This window comes from Coenobita brevimanus, chromosome 12, assembly GCF_032717465.1.
Source record: "Coenobita brevimanus isolate Jiangsu-jjx chromosome 12, ASM3271746v2, whole genome shotgun sequence".
NCBI classification, from domain to species: Eukaryota; Metazoa; Arthropoda; class Malacostraca; order Decapoda; family Coenobitidae; genus Coenobita; species Coenobita brevimanus.
This window is the reverse complement of record NC_136965.1, coordinates 13,520,740-13,540,514: the sequence shown is the minus strand read 5'-3', so window position 1 is coordinate 13,540,514 and position 19,775 is coordinate 13,520,740.

Below are 19,775 nucleotides of genomic sequence, written 5' to 3'. Positions count from 1 at the left end.
CCATAAGGACGCTTGCATGCCCAAGCAACTATACCAGGCAGCCTCATCGTCATCGGTTAACGATCACTCCCTCTTCATTAGCTAAGTAACCTTTATGAATTGGCCAATTCAAGGGGGGATTAGCTATAAGATAGAAGATAGTATTGTAGGTGAGTTAAATTTAATTTACGTTTCACCTAACTCAATGAGACTTGTTTGATTTACTTAGACAACTTTAGGGAAGGTAACGACCTACGAGTTGTGTACCGAGAAAATTCTTGCATAGCGGTGTCCCGGCAGGGATACCGACTTGGATACATTAAACATTTCTCACATTTTGGTGCCCAGAAAGAGGGCCGCGATTTGTTTACCAGAACTATTCAACATTTTTCACATTATCAGTAATTCCTGTAAAGTTAACTGGATTATTTGAGGGACTGTAAAGAGGCAACTTGGATGTATTATTAAGTTTTTCAAATGCCATAAAAGGATTAACAAATTTGGTTTAGTAACTGCAAGCTCAAAATCCAAACCAAACATCAATGCATCCTCTTCAAGTTTGCTAAGCTTTCTAGTAGACAAATTCGTTATTACATCATTAGCATTTAAGAAGAACATTTAGGAACTCTTAGACTGTGAAGCTTTTTACTATGTGTCAATTTAGTAATCTTAAGTCTTTTATTAGTGATGCAATTAATTTTTGCAATGACTACTTTAAAATCTAGCAAAGATACTTTAGTTTTGAATTCCGTTAGACAGTGAAAGTAATCCTTTTTCAGACTACTTGCATGTTGAATTTTGTTCATAATTTCAAAAGCCAGCAACTTATAAAGGATGGATCCGTGCAATTGGCTGTCATGAAAATGCTTTAAACTTAATTTAAACTGTAAGAATTTTGGAAAAACTTCATATTCCTTACAAATGTAAAAGGACGAAATCCTGAGTTGCTTTGTGTGATGTCCAGCACAGACGCTCTAAACGATGATATAATTATGGAGAGTACTGGTCGGCCATGACGAGATTGTAGAATAATAACAAATGAGGATCCAATAGGTCAGTCAGTCGCTCTCGTGAGGTCAGTCTGCTCAGACGTGCCTGAGACCTGTGGTAGTGTTGTGCTAGTGTGCTTTAGTGATCTGTGATAGTGGTTGTGTTAGTGTGTTGTAGTGATCAGCGATAGTGCTGTGCTAGTGATCCGTGAGAGTGTGTGTTGTGGTGACCCGTAGTGACCCGTGATAGTGTGTGCTACCTTGTGTGAATTTGTGCGTAATGGCTTCCTCGGCAGAGAGCTGTGTCCCCACTACAGGTATTGAAAAGGACTACCTTGAATTAAAGGAGGAACTTCTCGAACTGAAGCGGGAGGTACAAATTCTCAGGCAGGAGAAGTCACAGATGAGGGAATTGTTGGAGGAGATGTTGGAGTTGAAAGAGAAAAAGGCCGAAGGTTGGACACTACTTAACAAGGGTGCAACGAAGTTCACTCTTAAAAAGCAAACGGAAGTTAAGACAACTAATGCATTCGACGCACTACGGGACGAATGTGAAGGGAAGGCAGAGAGGGAAGTAGAGGAGAAGGACGGTGAGAGAACTTCCAGTACAGGTAAGTATAAACAGAACAAGAAAGGTAAGAAAAATGTTGCTGTTGTTGGAGACTCCCAGGTGAGATATCTGAACAGGGCCATGTATACTCCACTCACTAAACATGTGTGTCTTCCAGGGGCCAGGGTGGCTAATGTGGTAGAAAAAATATCAAATATCGTAAAGGAAAGTGGTGACAAACCCACTGTGTGCCTCAGTGTGGGAGGCAATGATATTAGTAGCCGTAAGAGTGAGGTACTGTGGAAAAGGTACAAGTTGATGTTAGAAAAGGTTAGGGAGAGGGGAGGAACCCCTGTAGTGCTTGGTGTTTTACCAAGGTGGCGGGTTGGAAGGGAATGGTTGAGCAGGGCAATAGGATTTAATTGCCGCCTTGAAAGGTATTGCAAAGATAATGCAATACCTTTCATAGACAGCTGGGACCGGTTTTATGGACGGAGTGCCTTGTATAGTTGGGATGGGACTCATCTTAGCAGGCAGGGAGTTACTGTTTAGCTGGAATAATAGATAGGGAGTTGGAGGGATTTTTTCGAGATTGAGAAGTAGGTGTACAGGAAGATGCAGCAACTACACTCAGAAATCATTATTACCATGTTTGGATAGATGCATCAAGACTTGCAAAATTAAGAACAAAAGTTCAACCATTAGTGTAGATACATCCACTCAGGCACCTCAAATTGAGCAGGCGATGATAGATGGTAGAACAAGCGATGATAGAAGGGCGATAAGCGATAGTACAAAAAATTGTTATATTAGTAAAGTAAAGAGTTTCCCAGTTAGTAATAAAATTAATAACAGTAAATGCCAAGGTAGAGGCATAACTACTCGTAATAATCTGAAAGTGTACTACACAAACAGCCGGAGTTTACGTAATAAAATGGATGAACTGAGGGCTTTAATTTGTACAGAGAAAATAGACATTGCCGTTATTAGTGATACTTGGATGAATACAGACACTCGAGAATTTTTAGCAGAATATCAGATAAAAGGCTATAATATCTTTGTGTCAAACCGTCAGGGAAGAAAGGGGGGAGGGGTAGCTATTTATGTAAAGGATTCATTAAACTGTTACAATAAAGCAGACATTAAAGTAAATAGGGACACAGAAAGTGTCTGGGTTGAAATTAGTAATAGGGAGAAATTAGTCTTAGGAGCAATTTACAGATCTCCTAAATTAAGTAGAGCTGATAGTAAACTCTGGGAGGAAATAAGGAAAGCATCACAGTCCAGCTTAGTAATAATTGTAGGGGACCTTAATCTGCCAAGGATAGATTGGAGAAATCAGACAGGAGATGCAGAGTCAGAGGAATTTCTAGAGGTAGTACAGGATAATTTCCTTTATCAGTATATCAAGGAGCCCACCAGAGGTAATAATATACTAGATTTGGTTTTAGCTAATAAAGAAAGTATCATTAGCGATATAGAGGTTGGTGGACGACTTGGTAATAGCGATCATGAAGAAATTAAGTTCAAATTTATTTGGGATGTCTATTCCACTGAAAATACCTCCACCGTTCCTAATTTTCATCTAGGAGATTTCGATGGCTTAAGAGCTTATTTTCGAACGGTATTCCACAGGGAGATTAGCTATTTGAGGGAATGCCAGGTCAGTAGGGAACCCCAGGTCATAGGTCAGGCGCAGGAAACACGTGGGGATGTCCGTCAGGTGTCTGTGAGGGGGGAGGTGGTAGATAGGAATGTAGTCCAGGTGACGGAAATTAACTCAGCTTCAGTACCGATCAGACTTTCGACCAGTGAGAAGTATAACGAGTTAATAAATATAATACACGGAGGCCAAGATAGATATATTCCTTCAAAACCGTTTAGAACGAATAATTCAGAACCAAGATGGTTAAACAACAGATTAAAATCTCTCATAGGCCAAAGGAAAGGAATATATAGAAAAATAAAACGTGGAGAGGAACACTTACGTAACCGATACACGATTTTAAATAGAGAAGTAAAGAGGGAGATAAGAAAAGCAAGAAGCTGTGAAATTAAGGTTGCTAGTGAATCAAAAGAAAACCCCAAGGGTTTTTATCAAATGTACCGTACGAAAAATAAAGATAGGATAGGACCACTCAGAACAGAATCAGGTGACATTACCATTGAGGATAAATAAATGTGCTCCATCCTAAATAATTATTTCATATCAGTATTCACCAAGGAAAATCTAAGCCTGGTCCCTCAAGCAGCAAATATTTACCATGAGAATAAGGAAAATATTCTTAGTAAAATAACCATTAGTAAGGAGGACGCATTGAAAGAAATTAATAAGTTAAAACCTCAAAAATCGCCAGGTCCGGACGAAATATATGCAAAAATTATAAAAGAAACCAAAGAAGAATTATGTCAGCCACTTTTAACGTTATTTAATGACTCTTTAAGTTCAGGAGAAGTTCCAGAGGCGTGAAAAACCGCAAACGTAGTGCCCATCTTTAAAAAGGGTGATAAATCAGCTGCGTCGAATTATCGTCCAATAAGTCTAACGTCAATAGTAGGAAAAATGTTAGAGTCAATTTTGGCAAATAAGATTAGAGAACACTTAGAAAGATTTAATCTTATAAACGAAAGTCAGCACGGATTCAGGCAAGGACGATCCTGCCTCACAAATTTGTTGTCATTCTATTCGGAGCTCTATGAGGCAGTAGACAGCGATAAAGCTTACGATGTTATTTATCTGGACTTTAGTAAAGCTTTTGATGGGGTCCCACACGAAAGGTTAGTTAGAAAGGTTCGAGCACACGGTATAGACGGCGATATCTTAAAATGGATAGAATCCTGGCTGAAAGGACGAAAGCAGAGAGTATTAATAAATGAAACTAAGTCGGACTGGGGATTAGTAACTAGCGGTGTACCACAGGGTTCAGTACTCGGTCCCTTATTATTTATCATATATATAAATGATCTAGACATAGGAGTCAATAGCAGCATCAGCAAATTTGCCGACGATACAAAAATAGGGCGTATCATTAACTCGACTGACGAGTGCCATACAAAAAGACCTCAATACATTGTCCAAATGGTCTAAAACTTGGCAAATGGAATTTAATGTTGAAAAATGTAAAGTACTTAACGTAGGCAAGACCATTGGAGATACTAAATACAGCTTAGATAACAAAGAAATTAGCAAATCGGAATGCGAGAGAGATCTAGGAGTTATGATTAATAACGACCTTAAACCAAGGCAACAGTGTATTAATGCGAGAAATAAAGCAAATAAGGTCCTAGGATTTATTTCAAGAAGCGTGAGCAATATTTCATCTAAAGTAATACTGAAACTTTATCTAGCATTAGTAAGGTCACATTTAGACTACGCAGTACAATTTTGGTGTCCTTACAATAGAATGGATATTAATTCGTTAGAAAATGTACAGAGAAGAATGACTAAAATGATTCATGACGTCCGGAACCTGTCATATGAAGACAGACTGAAAAGACCAAGTCTGCATTCGCTAGAGAGGCGTAGAGTAAGGGGAGACTTAATTGAGGTGTTTAAGTGGATGAAGGGTATAAATAAGGGAGATATTAGCAAGGTACTTAAAGTGAGCATACAGGATAGAACTAGAAATAATGGTTTCAAACTAGAAAAATTCCGTTTCAGAAAGGAAATCGGTAGAAATTGGTTTGATAATAGAGCAGTAGACGAATGGAATAAGCTACCTAGTAAAGTAGTTGCTGCCTCTTCCGTTGAGAGTTTCAAGCATAGGCTAAATAAGCATATGACAAATAAGGGGTAGATATAGAATAAAGAAAATCTTATAACCAATACTAATTTAAAAAAAAATTCTTTTCAGGTTACACTATGATAGTCTCTATTCTCCTTTCACACTTTCCTGTAAAATGTCCACGCCAGTTTTTCTATACTGCGTGGTGTTCTTTCTGACTTTTTCCTGCCGGCTTCGGCTGGAGGGTTTGGCGGGCGGGGGAGAGCCTTCTTCTTTGCTATCCTTATCTCATTCTAGTAGTTCAGTTACTCTTCTAGGAGCTGCCTAGCATGGGCCAACCGGCCTACTGCAGTTATCCTCTTCTTATGTTCTTATGTTCTTATATATAAAACTGAAGACCTGGACAAGGAGACGATGAACTGTGACCACGTTCGCGATTTATTGCAGTAGTGACATTTCGAGGCAATCCAACTCCATCATTAGACAAAACTAAAAAGTATACAAAACAAATTAAAAAATGAAGTTGCAAAAAATTTACTTCATTCAAAAAGTAATAGAACCAATAAAATATATACAAAGTAAATTATGAAGTAATATATATATATATATATATATATATATATATATATATATATATATATATATATAGAGAGAGAGAGAGAGAGAGAGAGAGAGAGAGAGAGAGAGAGAGAGAGATAGGTAGACAGATATAGAAAGATAGATAGATAGATAGATACTTCATTCACAAAATTACTAAAGATCTACCTTACGCAGGTCTACACCGAGACATCAGCAGAAAGCAACTGATTAGTACCTAAAAGTCTATGAAGAAGTAAAATTGTTGAGCTCTATGAAACTACTGGATCGAATCATAATGAGTCAGTAGATAAATAATTTAATGGAACAGTATAGGTATTCAGTGAAGGCTTTAAGTCATGTACAGTATAAACAATGATTCTGCTATTCTAAGACTAGTTTTATCGTTATTTGTCAATAAAATCTCGAAATCATCCAGATCAAAACTGTGACCCGAGTCTAATGAATGTTCTCTAATTTCCGAGAAGGGAGGGCTGGCATGCCTCCGAATGTCTATCTATCTATCTATCTATCTATTGCCAGACGCCTCAATCCCGTTTGGGGTGGCCACAAACAAATCGCCTCCAAGTCGCCCTGTCCCCCGCCATTTCACTGCCCTGCTCCCAACTCACACCCCCCTCTCTCATATACCTCTCCACCCCATCCCTCCATCTCATCCTCGGCCTCCCCCTCCCTCTTCCCCCCTCCACTTCACTCACATACACTCTCTTCGTCAGTCTTTCACCCTCCATCCTCTCCACATGGCCAAACCACCTCAGTGTGTTCCTCATAAGGCTTCCTATCACATCCACATCCACACCACAACGCTCCTTTATATCCTCATTCGTCAGCCTGTCTCTCCACGTGACTTCACAGGCTCCTCTTAAATAACTCATTTCCACTGCTCTCACTCTTGACTTGTGTCCTTCCAACAATGTCCAAGCTTCACTTCCGTACGTTAGAGTTGGTATCACAATACTGTCATGTAGTAACTTTTTCACTTCCATGCTAACTTCCCTGTTTCTTATCACTGCTTTCAAGGAACCAGCAACCTTTCTTCCCTGCTGTACCCTTTCAAGCACTTCACCCTCCAAACCTCCATCCTTACTCATCACACTACCCAAATACTTAAACGTACTCACATTTTCCAATTCCTCACCATCCAACCTCGCTGTACATTCACTAACTTCACCTCTCTCAAAGACCATCACTTTACTCCTCCCTACATTCACCTTTAGGTTCCGTTTCTTACACACTCTCTCAAACTCATCCACCAAGCCTTGCAGCTCCCCCTTCGTCTTCACTCAACAACACAGTATCATCTACAAACAACAGTACAGGGAGTTTCCAAACACTATCCTCTCTCACCAGGGCCACTCCAACATCCACTACCCTACCTTGTACCTCTTTTATTACCCCATCCATGTACAGATTGAACAACCATGGAGACATGACACATCCCTGTTTCAAACCAACTTTCAAAGAGAAAAATTCACTTAGTTCACCACCCACACGCACTGCAACCTTCGCACCATCGTACATACTCTTCACAGCATTCAACAACTTCCCATCTACTCCATATATTCTTAACACTTTCCACAATCCTTGTCTATCCACCCTGTCATATGCTTTCTCCAAATCCATGAAAGCCGCATACAACTTCTTTCCCTTCTCTAGAAACTTTTCCACTGAAGATCTAAGAATGAATATCTGATCTACACAACCTCTTCCCTTCCTAAAGCCTCCCTGTTCTTCTCCAACTAATTTCTCTGTTCTTTCTCTAACACTGTCTATAAGTATCCTACCATACACTTTTCCAATTATACTAAGAAGACAAATGCCCCTATGATTACCACACACTTCTTTTTCCCCTTTTCCTTTGTACAAGGGAATAATTATACCTGACTTCCAATCCTCCGGGACTCTACCTTCCTCCCAGGCCAATCTGCACATCTTCCACATCCATTCTACTACTATCTCTCCCCCATGCTTCAGCATTTCACCACACACTCCATCAATTCCTGGGGCTTTCCCCAATTTAACTTTCTTCATTGCTTCCACAACTTCTATCCTACTGATTTCTTCCTGTCTTCTCATCTCCCTCCTTCTCCCAGCCATTACCCAGCCACTTATACTCGCATTACTTCCATCCTCTACGTTCAACAATTCCTTAAAGTGTTCTCTCCATCTGCTCACTTTTTCTCCCTTCTCCGCTAGTAATCTACCATTTTTATCTTTCACTCCCCTGCTAACTTCACTTCCACCCTGTCTTACTCTTTTCACTTCTCTCCAGAACATTTTTTTACAGTCCCTCCACTTTACACTCAAATTCCTTCCAAATTCCTCATCCACTCTCTTCTTACTCTCTCTTACTAATCTTTTCACCTCTCTCTTCCTTTCCACATATAACTCTCTCTTCCGCCTCTCAACTTCTTCCACGCCCCTATTTCTCATCCATTCATTGTATGCTTTCTTCTTTTGTGCCACAGCCTGTCTCACCTCTTCAGTCCACCATGCTGTTCCTTGCACCCCCCTCCGTCTTCTCTTCCTTCCACACACCACATCACATGCTGCACATATTTCTTCTGTAAATATCTTACACACACCTTCCACGTCTCCCATCTGCTCCAATTCATATTTGCCCAATCGTTCCTCCACTTCTCTCTTATACTCTGCCTTTTTCTCATCCTCTTGTAACCTTTCCACTCTCCTTGCAACTACTCCTTCCTCTTGTCTTTCCCTTCTTCTATTCCTCCATCTTAATTGCATCCTAATTCTGGCCACCACCAAGTAGTGGTCAGAAAGTCCACTCCCCCAACCTCTATACACTCTTGCATCCTTTACACATCTTCGCATCCTTTCATCCACACACACATAATCAATCATTGCCTTCCTTTCATTCAGTTCACCACCCACCCTTCTCATCACTCGCCATGTATACCTGTGGATCATTTTATGCCTGAAGAATGTCACAACTGCAATAAATCGCGAATGTGGTCACAGTTTATCGTATCCTTGTCCAGGTCTTCAGTTTTATATATGCCATCAGATTCCCTGCTGGATCCTCAGTTGTTAATATTCTACAATCTCGTTATGGCCAACCAGTACTCTTCATATATCATCGTTTGGGACGTCTGCACTGGACATCACACAAACCAATTCAGGATTTAGTCTTTTTAACCAGTTGTAAGGAATATGATTTTTTTTTTTTTTTAACTTCTTACAGTTTCAAATAAGTTTAACCCGCCCCGTTCCATCGACGTATGGGTATGTTGCAACGATTTGCATTTGCCAGTCCCAGCGACGTACGGGTACGTTGTGCAATTGCAAAGTGCATAATTTTGACAATTTTCAAATTTCGCGCTTGATTTGCGGTACGTATCCTCGCATGACCTTCCCCTACCTGCCACCAGGCAGGGACACTCGGCGACCCCGCGCAACAAGCGCTAACCCACCACTCGTCCACTCACCTGGTAGCAACGGTCCTGCTAAGACATGGCTAAGAGAGGTCTCTCAGAGGGCGAAATTCAAGCTGCCCTGGATGCCTTTACAGGCGACAGTGATTCCCCACTGGACGACGAGGTTGTGGATAAAGATTATGTGCAGCCAGAGGAGGAAGAAACCACCAGCAGTGACGAAGATGTCCCGTCTCCCAGGAAGCGGCAGTACGTGACTTACCGTGCTGCTAGAGAGGGGCAGCAGGCCAAGAAGCCACATGCAACATCTCATGCCTATCCCCAACGTGATTTGGAACCAGATTTTGATGACGAGGACGAGGACGAGGACGAGGATGGAGTCGTGGGACGTGCTGCCACGTGGTATGGACGTGAGGTAATCACTCATCATGGCCCAGAGCGCACACCACGTCGGATGAGCGGTATGGGCCTAGTATTTTGCTTGGGGAGTTAGGAAGTGCCGTGGAGGGAGTGGGGAGTGAAAGGGAAAGTACATGGAGGATTAGGGAAAGTGAGAGTGACGTGAGTGAGTCATTGCTCTCCCTAGGTAGTGTGAGGCGGCGTAGTGTATCACGTGGGCGAGTGCGGGTGCGTTCAGTATCACGTGGGGTTGTGAGGGAGGGGGAAGGTGGGAATGAACCACTCCCAAGCACGTCTTATGCTCCCCAATATCCCCTAACACATGGTCGAGCTAGGTTGCGTGAGAAAGCACGTGGTGTTGTCATGGAGGGGGAAGGTGGGGAGGAACCACTCTCCAGCACGTCTTCTGCTCCCCAATATTCCACTACTTCATCCCCACAGCCCCCTAATGTTCCTCAAGGCCGTAAGGGTAAGGGAAAGGGAAAGGGTAAAGGCAGAGGGAAGAGGAGTGACAGTGGGGAAGCCCTCTGCACTCCTTCTCCCCCACCTCCCCCACCAGGATCTCCTCCCCACCCAGACGAAGGCGGTGATGGGGATGATGGGGACGAGGGTTTTGTGGGATGGAATTGGGAGGATGGGAGTGATTTTTCTCCCCTCATTCACTCCTTCACTGAGCAGGGGCGCTCTGGCTGCATTGCTCCCGCAATTCACCGTAATTCCACCAGGTTGGATTTTTTCCACCTGTTTTTTAGTGAGGCATTTGTGGAGCAGATTGTTTACCAAACCAACCTTTTTGCAAGCACCCAGCACCTTGAGAGTGAAAGATTGGGAACAAGAAGTAGGCATTCTATCATATATGATTACCCTGTCTCCCTTTCAGAAATGTTCCTATTTTTTGCCCTGGTCCTTTTGATGGGTATTATACGAAAGAACAGAATTCCTGCTTACTGGACAAGGGACCCTGTTATGTTTACCCCAATATTTGGGCAAGTGATGAGCCGTAATCGGTTTCAACAAATTCTAAGTCACCTCCATTTCTATGATGCTCATGATCCTGCAAATGCGAACGACACTGATAAAATGAGGCGAATTAGGTTGGTCTTTGATCACCTGAGGCAAACCTTTCGTTCCTCATTCTATCACTATAGAGACCTCGTCATAGACGAGAGTCTCGTGTTGTGGAGAGGCAATATTTCATTTAGGCAGTATATACCCAGCAAAAGGCACCGTTTTGGGTTCAAGATCTTTGTTATGTGCGACTGTAGGACTGGATACATGCAAGACATAGTCTTGTACACTGGTGCACAGACAGACATAATAGAAGATCGAAGTACTGGACTGTCGGGAGCAGTGGTAAAGACGATGATAGAAGACTACCTTCATCGTGGTCACGTCCTCTACCTGGACAACTGGTACACTAGCCCTCTCCTCGCTCGTTATCTTCACACGTATGAAACGAGAGTCTGTGGAACCGTGAAGGTGAACCGGCGTCACGTGGCCAAGGTAGGGCGGAAACTTGCAAGGAATGAGGTTGTGTTCTTCAAAGCCAACAACATCCTTGCAACTGTGTGGAACCACAATAGAGAAGTAAGCCTCTTGTCAACGGTTCACCGCCCCTTGATGCACCGTACTGATTCAGTTGATTACTGGAGAGAGAAAGGGCGTCATATTTGGAAACCTGAGTGTGTCATGGACTATAACATAAACATGCACCTCGTGGACCAGTCAGACTCCATGATATCGACGGTAGAGTGTGCCAGGACCACGATGAAGTGGTATAAGAAACTGTTCTTTCACTTGCTAGACATCACTGCTCTGAATTGCCACCACCTTCACGCCATGACAACAGGAGTTCAGGAAACCTTTGAAGGGTTTGTGAGGGAGCTCACAAGAGAGATGTTTGCACGTTATGCTGTAGAAAGGCCTCAACATCGCACCTGCACTGCCCCTATTGCCCAAACTCCCCTGAGAATATCCGGCCGCCATTTCCCCACTCCTATCCCTCCCCAGCCAAACAGACGTAGGCCCCAATGCAGGTGTCACGTGTGTAGCAATTCCCGGGTGAGACTCACGACACAGAGGAAGGACACCCGCCATGAGTGCGTGGGATGTGACGTGGGTCTGTATTCACCCATGTTTCAGCGAATATCACACGTTGATGCAATTCTGATATGGTGTGAATGCGACAGGACGCTGAAACTATGAAGTAAATGCGACAGACAGACGCTCAGTGAAATTATCAGTCATCTTGATCTCCAAATATTAGTATAAAGTGCATACGGGTATAACATAAGTGCAAAAATTGTATATAAGTGTATAAATATGCTGTAAGTAGAAACATACATAGCGAGGGTTTTATGATGCGATATTCTGTCGCTCAGTGCAACAAATACGGCCCGTAATTATATAATTATTATTATTGGAAATGCTTACGGGTATAATATAAGTTCAAATAATTTTAAGTGCTGAAATATATTCTAAGTCATATATGCATAGCGTGTGTATAGAGATGCGATATCCTGACGCTCAGTTGAATGAATAAGGCACGTAATATTGAAAATAGAAGTCAACAAGTGGGAAAGTGTGTAATATATGTGAAGAATTAGTATATAAGTGTGTGAGTATTATGTTGGTCGAAACATTCATTGCGAGGGTATTTTCATGCGATATTCTCACACTCACTTGAATAAATAATGCCAGTAAGTATGTACAGTGCAGTATAGGGGTGTAAACGTGTGTAATGTAAGTGGGAAACTATAATTGGAGTGAATAAATAAAGTAGAAGATGAAACACGAGTGTTTGAGATCGTGGTTGCTACGTGAATATGCGTTAGCATATCGCTAAATGCCCTCGTAATGAATGTAAATAATTGAAAACATTTACAGTGGTGGAGGAAAGATTCTATGTAAAGGGAAAAATAATAGGAAAGTGATAAAACAATTGGGTATGTTGAAATACGAGTCATAGCGAGTGTGCTTACTAAGCTGATGTGCGCTATACTTATGCTGCATGTCATCATAATGAATGAAAACATCTGAAAACACTTACAAACAGTTGTAATTGGTAAATTGTCATTGAAACAGAAGTATACAAGTAGAAAAAATGATAGGCTGACTCATACCAGACACTTAGCATATAGCATGTTACGACTCGGATCTAACTCGCTATGCTCGCACGATGGTGCAATGCTTATTTTTCATATATATGTGTCTGAAATCCATTATATTGTTACTGTTATTGTTTATTAGTTCAAATTCAATAAATATAGAGGTGTTGTGTGTTGTTTCTCCCAGTATTCCTACCATAGAAAACGTGAGCGCCTGGCACGTCCATAAAAGAATACGATACCTGGCACGGGGGACCTCACCTGTTCTGACCACTTATAGACCACGGTAAGCCCTTTCTTGGTGATTTTCCTTCGTTTCTCAACCTAAGCGGAAGTTTGAGCCAAAAAAAAAAAAAATTCCAAAAAGGCTCGGGACTGAGGGATGTCGGAGGTGCGGAAAACCTCGGGACGTGACGGGTTAAAGCATTTTCATGACAGACAATTGCATAGATCCATCCTTTATAAGTTGCTGGCTTTTGAAATTAAGAACAAAACTCGAAATGCAAGTAGTCTGAAAAAGGATTACTTTCACTGTCTAACGGAATTCAGAACTAAAATATCTTCGCTAGATTTTAAAGTAGTCATTGCAAAAATTAATTGCAACACTAATAAAAGACTTAAGATTACTAAATTAACACATAGTAAAAATGTTCACAGTCTAAGAGTTCCTAAAATGTTCTTCTTAAATGCTAATGATGTAATAACGAATTTGTCTACTAGAAAGCTTAGCAAACTTGAAGAGGATGCATTGATGTTTGGTTTGGATTTTGAGCTTGCAGTTACTAAACCAAATTTGTTAATCCTTTTATGGCATTTGAAAAACTTAATAATATATCCAAGTTGCCTCTTTACCGTCCCTCAAATAATCCAGTTAACTTTACAGGAACTATTGATAAGGTATGCAAAATTGCTCATGATTCATTGATTCATTTAATATCAATAATTTTTCAATATATCTATGCAATAGGCACAAGATCAATATATTGAAAACCCTGAAACAGGACAATAGCTTCATTATTTCTTAGCCTGATAAAGGAAGAGGGGTAGTAATTTTGGATAAGAGTACTTGTGTTGAAATGGTTCAAGGTATTATGTCTGACACTTCTAAATTTCCTAAGTTAGCTATTGATCTATTTCCATACATTCTTAAATTGGAAGGCAAACTTAACAGACTCTTAATAACCTTAAAAGATAAGGTGATAACTTCAGATGCATACGACTATTTGTTTGCATCTGGATCAGTGCCTGGTCTTTTGTATGGAGTGCCTAAAATACATAAACCTTCTTGTCCCCTTAGACCGATTCTTTCAGCTATCGGTACATTTAATTACAACCTTGCGAAATTCTTTGTACCTATACTTAGTCTTTTCACTAGTATTGAATATACAGTTCGTAATTCGACAGCCTGTGCACAAAAAATTAGGAATTTATGCTATCTCACTTGGTTTATATGGCCAGTTTTGATATAAAAAGTTGTTTACCAAAATTCTCCTTAGTGAGACATTACAGATATGTACTGATAACTTTTTTGCAAGCCCTGACGAGTTCTTAAATTTCACCAGGAAACAGTTTAAATCTCTTCTTGAATTTGCAGTCAAAGATTCTGTTTTTTTTTTTTTTAACAATAACTATTATAAACAAGGTGATGAGGTTGCAATGGGTTCTTCTTTGGGTCCTACCTTGGCTAATGTATTTCTTTGTCACCATGAGGTGTCATGGCTTAATGACTGCCTAGCTCACTTTAAACCATTGCTGTACCGTAGATATGTTGGTTTCTGTTTTTGTTATTTAGGCAGTCTCATCATGTAAATGATTTTTTGAATTACATTAATCTTAAGCAATCTAATACTGAATTCACTGTAGAAACAGAGGAAAATAGTATGCTTCCTTTCCTTGATGTATTAGTCCATAGACATGACTCTAGTTTCAGTGCCTCTGTTTATAGGAAGAGTACCTTTACAGAACTTGGTCTTAATTTTTTTGTCTTTTGTACCCAGGGTCTTTAAACTCAAAGCCATGATGACTGTGTTATTCAGGTGTCATAATCTTTCCTCAGATTGGATTTTTTTTCCATCTAGAACGTACTAGACTTAGTACATATTTCTTTAATAATGGATACCTCTGCATCTTTTTGAAAGTACCTTGCCTAAGTTCCTGGATAAACTGTTCAGTTGCATAAATCCTGTTTCTTTAGTTCCCAAAGAGTATTTTACATTAGTCCCCCTTATTATGGGCACAGCAGTTTCCTCATTAGAAAGGATTTAAATAAACTGCTTAATACAGTTTATCCACAGGTTTCATTTAGGTTCACCTTTACAAATTCATATACAATTGGATCATTTTTTAGGTATGAGGATTGAATCCCAAAAGCTTTATGCCCTAACACTGTGCATAAGTTTGTTCCTACAGTAATGCAGGATATATTGGGAGCTATATTATATAAAGGAGCGTTGTGATGTGGATGTGGATGTGATAGGAAGCGTCAGAAGGAAGACACCGAGGTGGTTTGGCCATGTGGAGAGGATGGAGGGTGTCACGGGGGGATGTGAATTTAGGAATGAAAAATGAATTGCTTTAACCCGTTAGCCGCGGGTATTGGAGTGGATAAATTCCTGTGGCTGCGGATTTCTGGCCATAAATTTTACTGTAGCAAAACAGCATAAAATATACACCAAGGTATTCGTCTCATATCTGTGCAAACACTAAAAAAACTTTTTTTTCACTAAAGGTTATGGTTATTAAATGATTATATTTACAAGATGACGAGGGTTGTGGTATATGGCATAGATATGGTTGCTCACTTCAGAGAAAACTAGGACAGATGTAGGTGTTTTGAGGGATAGCTAAAATAAACAGATAAGCCAATACCACTGTACAGTGGTGCCGTCTGGTGGCAGCAAGCGTATATGGAGGGGGGGGGCAATGGGTTTTCGTGATGATATACGAGGCTGATGTGGAACGTGAAAAATTAGGAACATGTGTGGATATACACATGAATACAGTATGTTATGTATGACAGGGGTGTGTGCTCAAGTCATGCATATTGCAGTTTATTGCAATAAGGATACTTTCACGACATCATTGCTTTATTTTACTCATTTATTTGTCTTTTTACTCGGCTATTTTCATTATTTATTTTTATTTATGACTGAAAGGCGGAGTATGCATATGAAAAAGAGACAGTGAACGACGGGGGACGGTGAGGTGGCAGACTTGGGGAAAGGATGTGAGATGTTCTCTCTTGGGACTCGCCTATCCCAAGAGGAATCAACTGTACGTTTGGGGAGAGAGAGAGAGAGAGAGAGAGAGAGAGAGAGAGAGAGAGAGACAGACAGACAGACAGACAGACAGACAGACAGACAGACGGACGGACAGACAGACAAACAAAAACAGAATGACAGTCAGACAAAAAGAAATTTTTATTGGTGTAGAAGACGGTTGAAATTATCGATCACCAAGGGATTGGGGAGGGTGGCATGAGGTCACGCAATTCAGGCAGATTAGGTATATATTCTTTCATCATCAAATGATCAGGTTGGTACTGCCCTGGACTAAGATTAATATTTTTACAATTCTCTGTGTATATGAATTCTTTTCTTATGTTTTTTCATTTATACATTTTAATTTCATTCCAGTTCACTTGTGGTTATTCCTTTTTTTTTTCTTATTTCTTCTTCATTCTGTCTCATTCTCTGTCTGTCTGTCTCTGTCTGTCTGTCGATCTGTCTGTCTGACTGTCTTTGTGTCTGTCTGTCTGTCTCATGAAGAAATTAGTTCAAATTTATTTGGGATGTCTGTTCCACTGAAAATACCTCCACCGTTCCTAATTTTCGTCTAGGAGATTTCGATGGCTTAAGAGCTTATTTTCGAACGGTATTCCACAGGGAGATTAGCTATTTGAGGGAATGCCAGGTCAGTGGGGAACCCCAGGTCATAGGTGTGGGGCAGGAAACACGTTGGAATGTCCATCAGGTGTCTGTGAAAGGGGAGGTGGTAGATAGGAATGTAGTCCAGGTGACAGGAATTAACTCAGCTCCAGTACCAAAGAGACGTTCGACCAGTGAGAAGTATAACGAGTTAATAAATATAATACACGAAGGCCAAGCTAGATATATCCCTTCAAAACCGTTTAGAACGAATAATTCAGAACCAAGATGGTTAAACAACAGATTAAAATCTCTCATAAGCCAAAGGAAAGGAATATATAGAAAAATAAAACGTGGAGAGGAACACTTACGTAACCGATACACGATTTTAAATAGAGAAGTAAAGAGGGAAATAAGAAAAGCAAAGAGGAGTTATGAAATTAAGGTTGCAAGTGAGTCAAAAGAAAACCCCAAGGGTTTTTATCAAATGTACCGTACGAAAAATAAAGATAGGATTGGACCACTCAGAAGAGAATCAGGTGACATTACCAATGAAGATAAAGAAATGTGCTCCATCATAAATAATTATTTCATATCAGTATTCACCAAGGAAAACCTAGACCTGGTCCCTCAAGCAGCAAATATTTACGATGAGAATACGAAAAATACTCTTAGTAAAATAACCATTAGTAAGGAGGACGTATTGAAAGAAATTAATAAGTTAAAACCTCAAAAATCGCCAGGTCCGGACGATATATATGCAAAAATTATAAAAGAAACCAAAGAAGAATTATGTCAGCCACTTTTAACATTATTTAATGACTCTTTAAGTTCAGGAGAAGTTCCAGAGGCGTGGAAGACCGCAAACGTAGTGCCCATCTTTAAAAAGGGTGATAAATCAGCTGCGTCGAATTATCGTCCGATAAGTCTAACGTCAATAGTAGGAAAAATGTTAGTCAATTTTGGCAAATAAGATTAGAGAACACTTAGAAAGATTTAATCTTATAAACGAAAGTCAGCACGGATTCAGGCAAGGACGATCCTGCCTCACAAACTTGTTGTCATTCTACTCGGAGGTCTATAAGGCAGTAGATAGCGATAAAGCTTACGATGTTATTTATCTGGACTTTAGTAAAGCTTTTGATAGGGTCCCACACGAAAGGTTAGTTAGAAAGGTTCGAGTACACGGTATAGACGGCGATATCTTAAAATGGATAGAATCCTGGCTGAAAGGACGAAAGCAGAGAGTATTAATAAATGGAACTATGGTCAGACTCAAATATGAAGTCCGTTTGGGTGGGGCCGTAGAGCGGATTTCCCTCTCTACCGCTCTGCCGCATCAACCCCAGTACCTATCTCTCTCTCTGTCATATGTCAATTATTTACTATTTGAAATTGTATATTAAATATTCTGTACTTTTTAAATATATTAAAATAAAGCTATATAGTGCTATGAATGTGTCGCTTTTTAGGATAATAGCAATGATTTGTATAAATTCCACACCACGTGACAACGTCGCTTTCCGACGTTGCCAGAGGTCAAGGACACCCACCTCAGACTACAGGTGACTGGTCACTTCCTGCCTGATCCCCACCCACGATGGCAGCTACTCCGACTCGCTCTCGTGTGCTCCACAGTGGGGAGAAAGAACTTATTTACAATGTGAACAAGTATTTTTTAGAAGAAAGATCAGAGAGAGGACTTATGCCTACTGGGGAAACCTCTATAAAAAAAAACGCGCCAAGACTTTTACCTCAGTGGTGGTGTGGGAAAAAGGTCGAAACAATGTAGAAGAAAACACAACTTATAAATATATTAAAACTTTCTCAATCAACTGAGAGAGAGAGAGAGAGAGAGAGAGAGAGAGAGAGGAGGTTTGGCAGAGCTGTAGAGAGGGAAATCCCCGCGCGGGCCCCACCCAAACGGACTTCATATTTGAGTCTAGCGGTGTACCACAGGGTTCAGTACTCGGTCCCTTATTATTTATTATATATATAAATGATCTAGACTTAGGAGTCAATAGCAGCATCAGCAAATTTGCCGAAAATACAAAAATAGGGCGTATCATTAACTCGACTGACGATTGTCATAACTTACAAAAAGACCTCGATACATTGTCCAAATGGTCTAAAACTTGGCAAATGAAATTTAACGTGGAAAAATGTAAAGTACTGAACGTAGGCAAGACCATTGGAGATACTAAATACAGCTTAGATAACAAAGAAATTAGCATCGGAATGCGAGAGAGATCTAGGAGTTATGGTTAGTAACGACCTTAAACCAAGGCAACAGTGTATTAATGTGAGAAATAAAGCAAATAGGGTCCTAGGATTTATCTCTAGAAGCGTGAGCAATATTTCATCTAAAGTAATACTGAAACTTTATCTAACATTAATAAGGCCACATTTAGACTACGCAGTACAATTTTGGTGTCCTTACTATAGAATGGATATTAATTCGTTAGAAAATGTACAGAGAAGAATGACTAAAATGATACATGACGTCCGGAACCTGTCATATGAATACAGACTGAAAAGACCAAGTCTGCATTCGCTAGAGAGGCGTAGAGTAAGGGGAGACTTAATTGAGGTGTTTAAGTGGATGAAGGGTATAAATAAGGGAGATATTAGCAAGGTACTTAAAGTGAGCATACAGGATAGAACTAGAAATAATGGTTTCAAACTAGAAAAATTCCGTTTCAGTAAGGAAATAGGTAGAAATTGGTTTGGTAATAGAGTAGTAGATGAATGGAATAAGCTACCTAGTAAAGTGGTTGCTGCCTCTTCCATTGAGAGTTTCAAGCATAGGCTAGATAAGCATATGACTAATAAGGGGTGGATATAGAAAAAAAGAAAATCTTATAACCAATACTAATTCATAATTTTTCCTTTTCAGGTTACACTATGATAGTCTCTATTCTCCTTTCACACTTTCCTGTAAAATGTCCACGCCAGTTTCTCTATACTGCGTGGTGTTCTTTCTTACTTTTTCCTGCCGGCTTCGGCTAGACGGTTTGGAGGGCGGGGGAGAGCCTTCTTCTTTGCTATCCTTATCTCATTCCAGTAGTTCACTTACTCTTCTAGGGGCTGCCAACCGGCCTACTGCAGTTATCCTCTCTTCTTATGTTCTTATGTCTGTCTGTCTGTCTGTCTGTCTCTCTCTCTCTC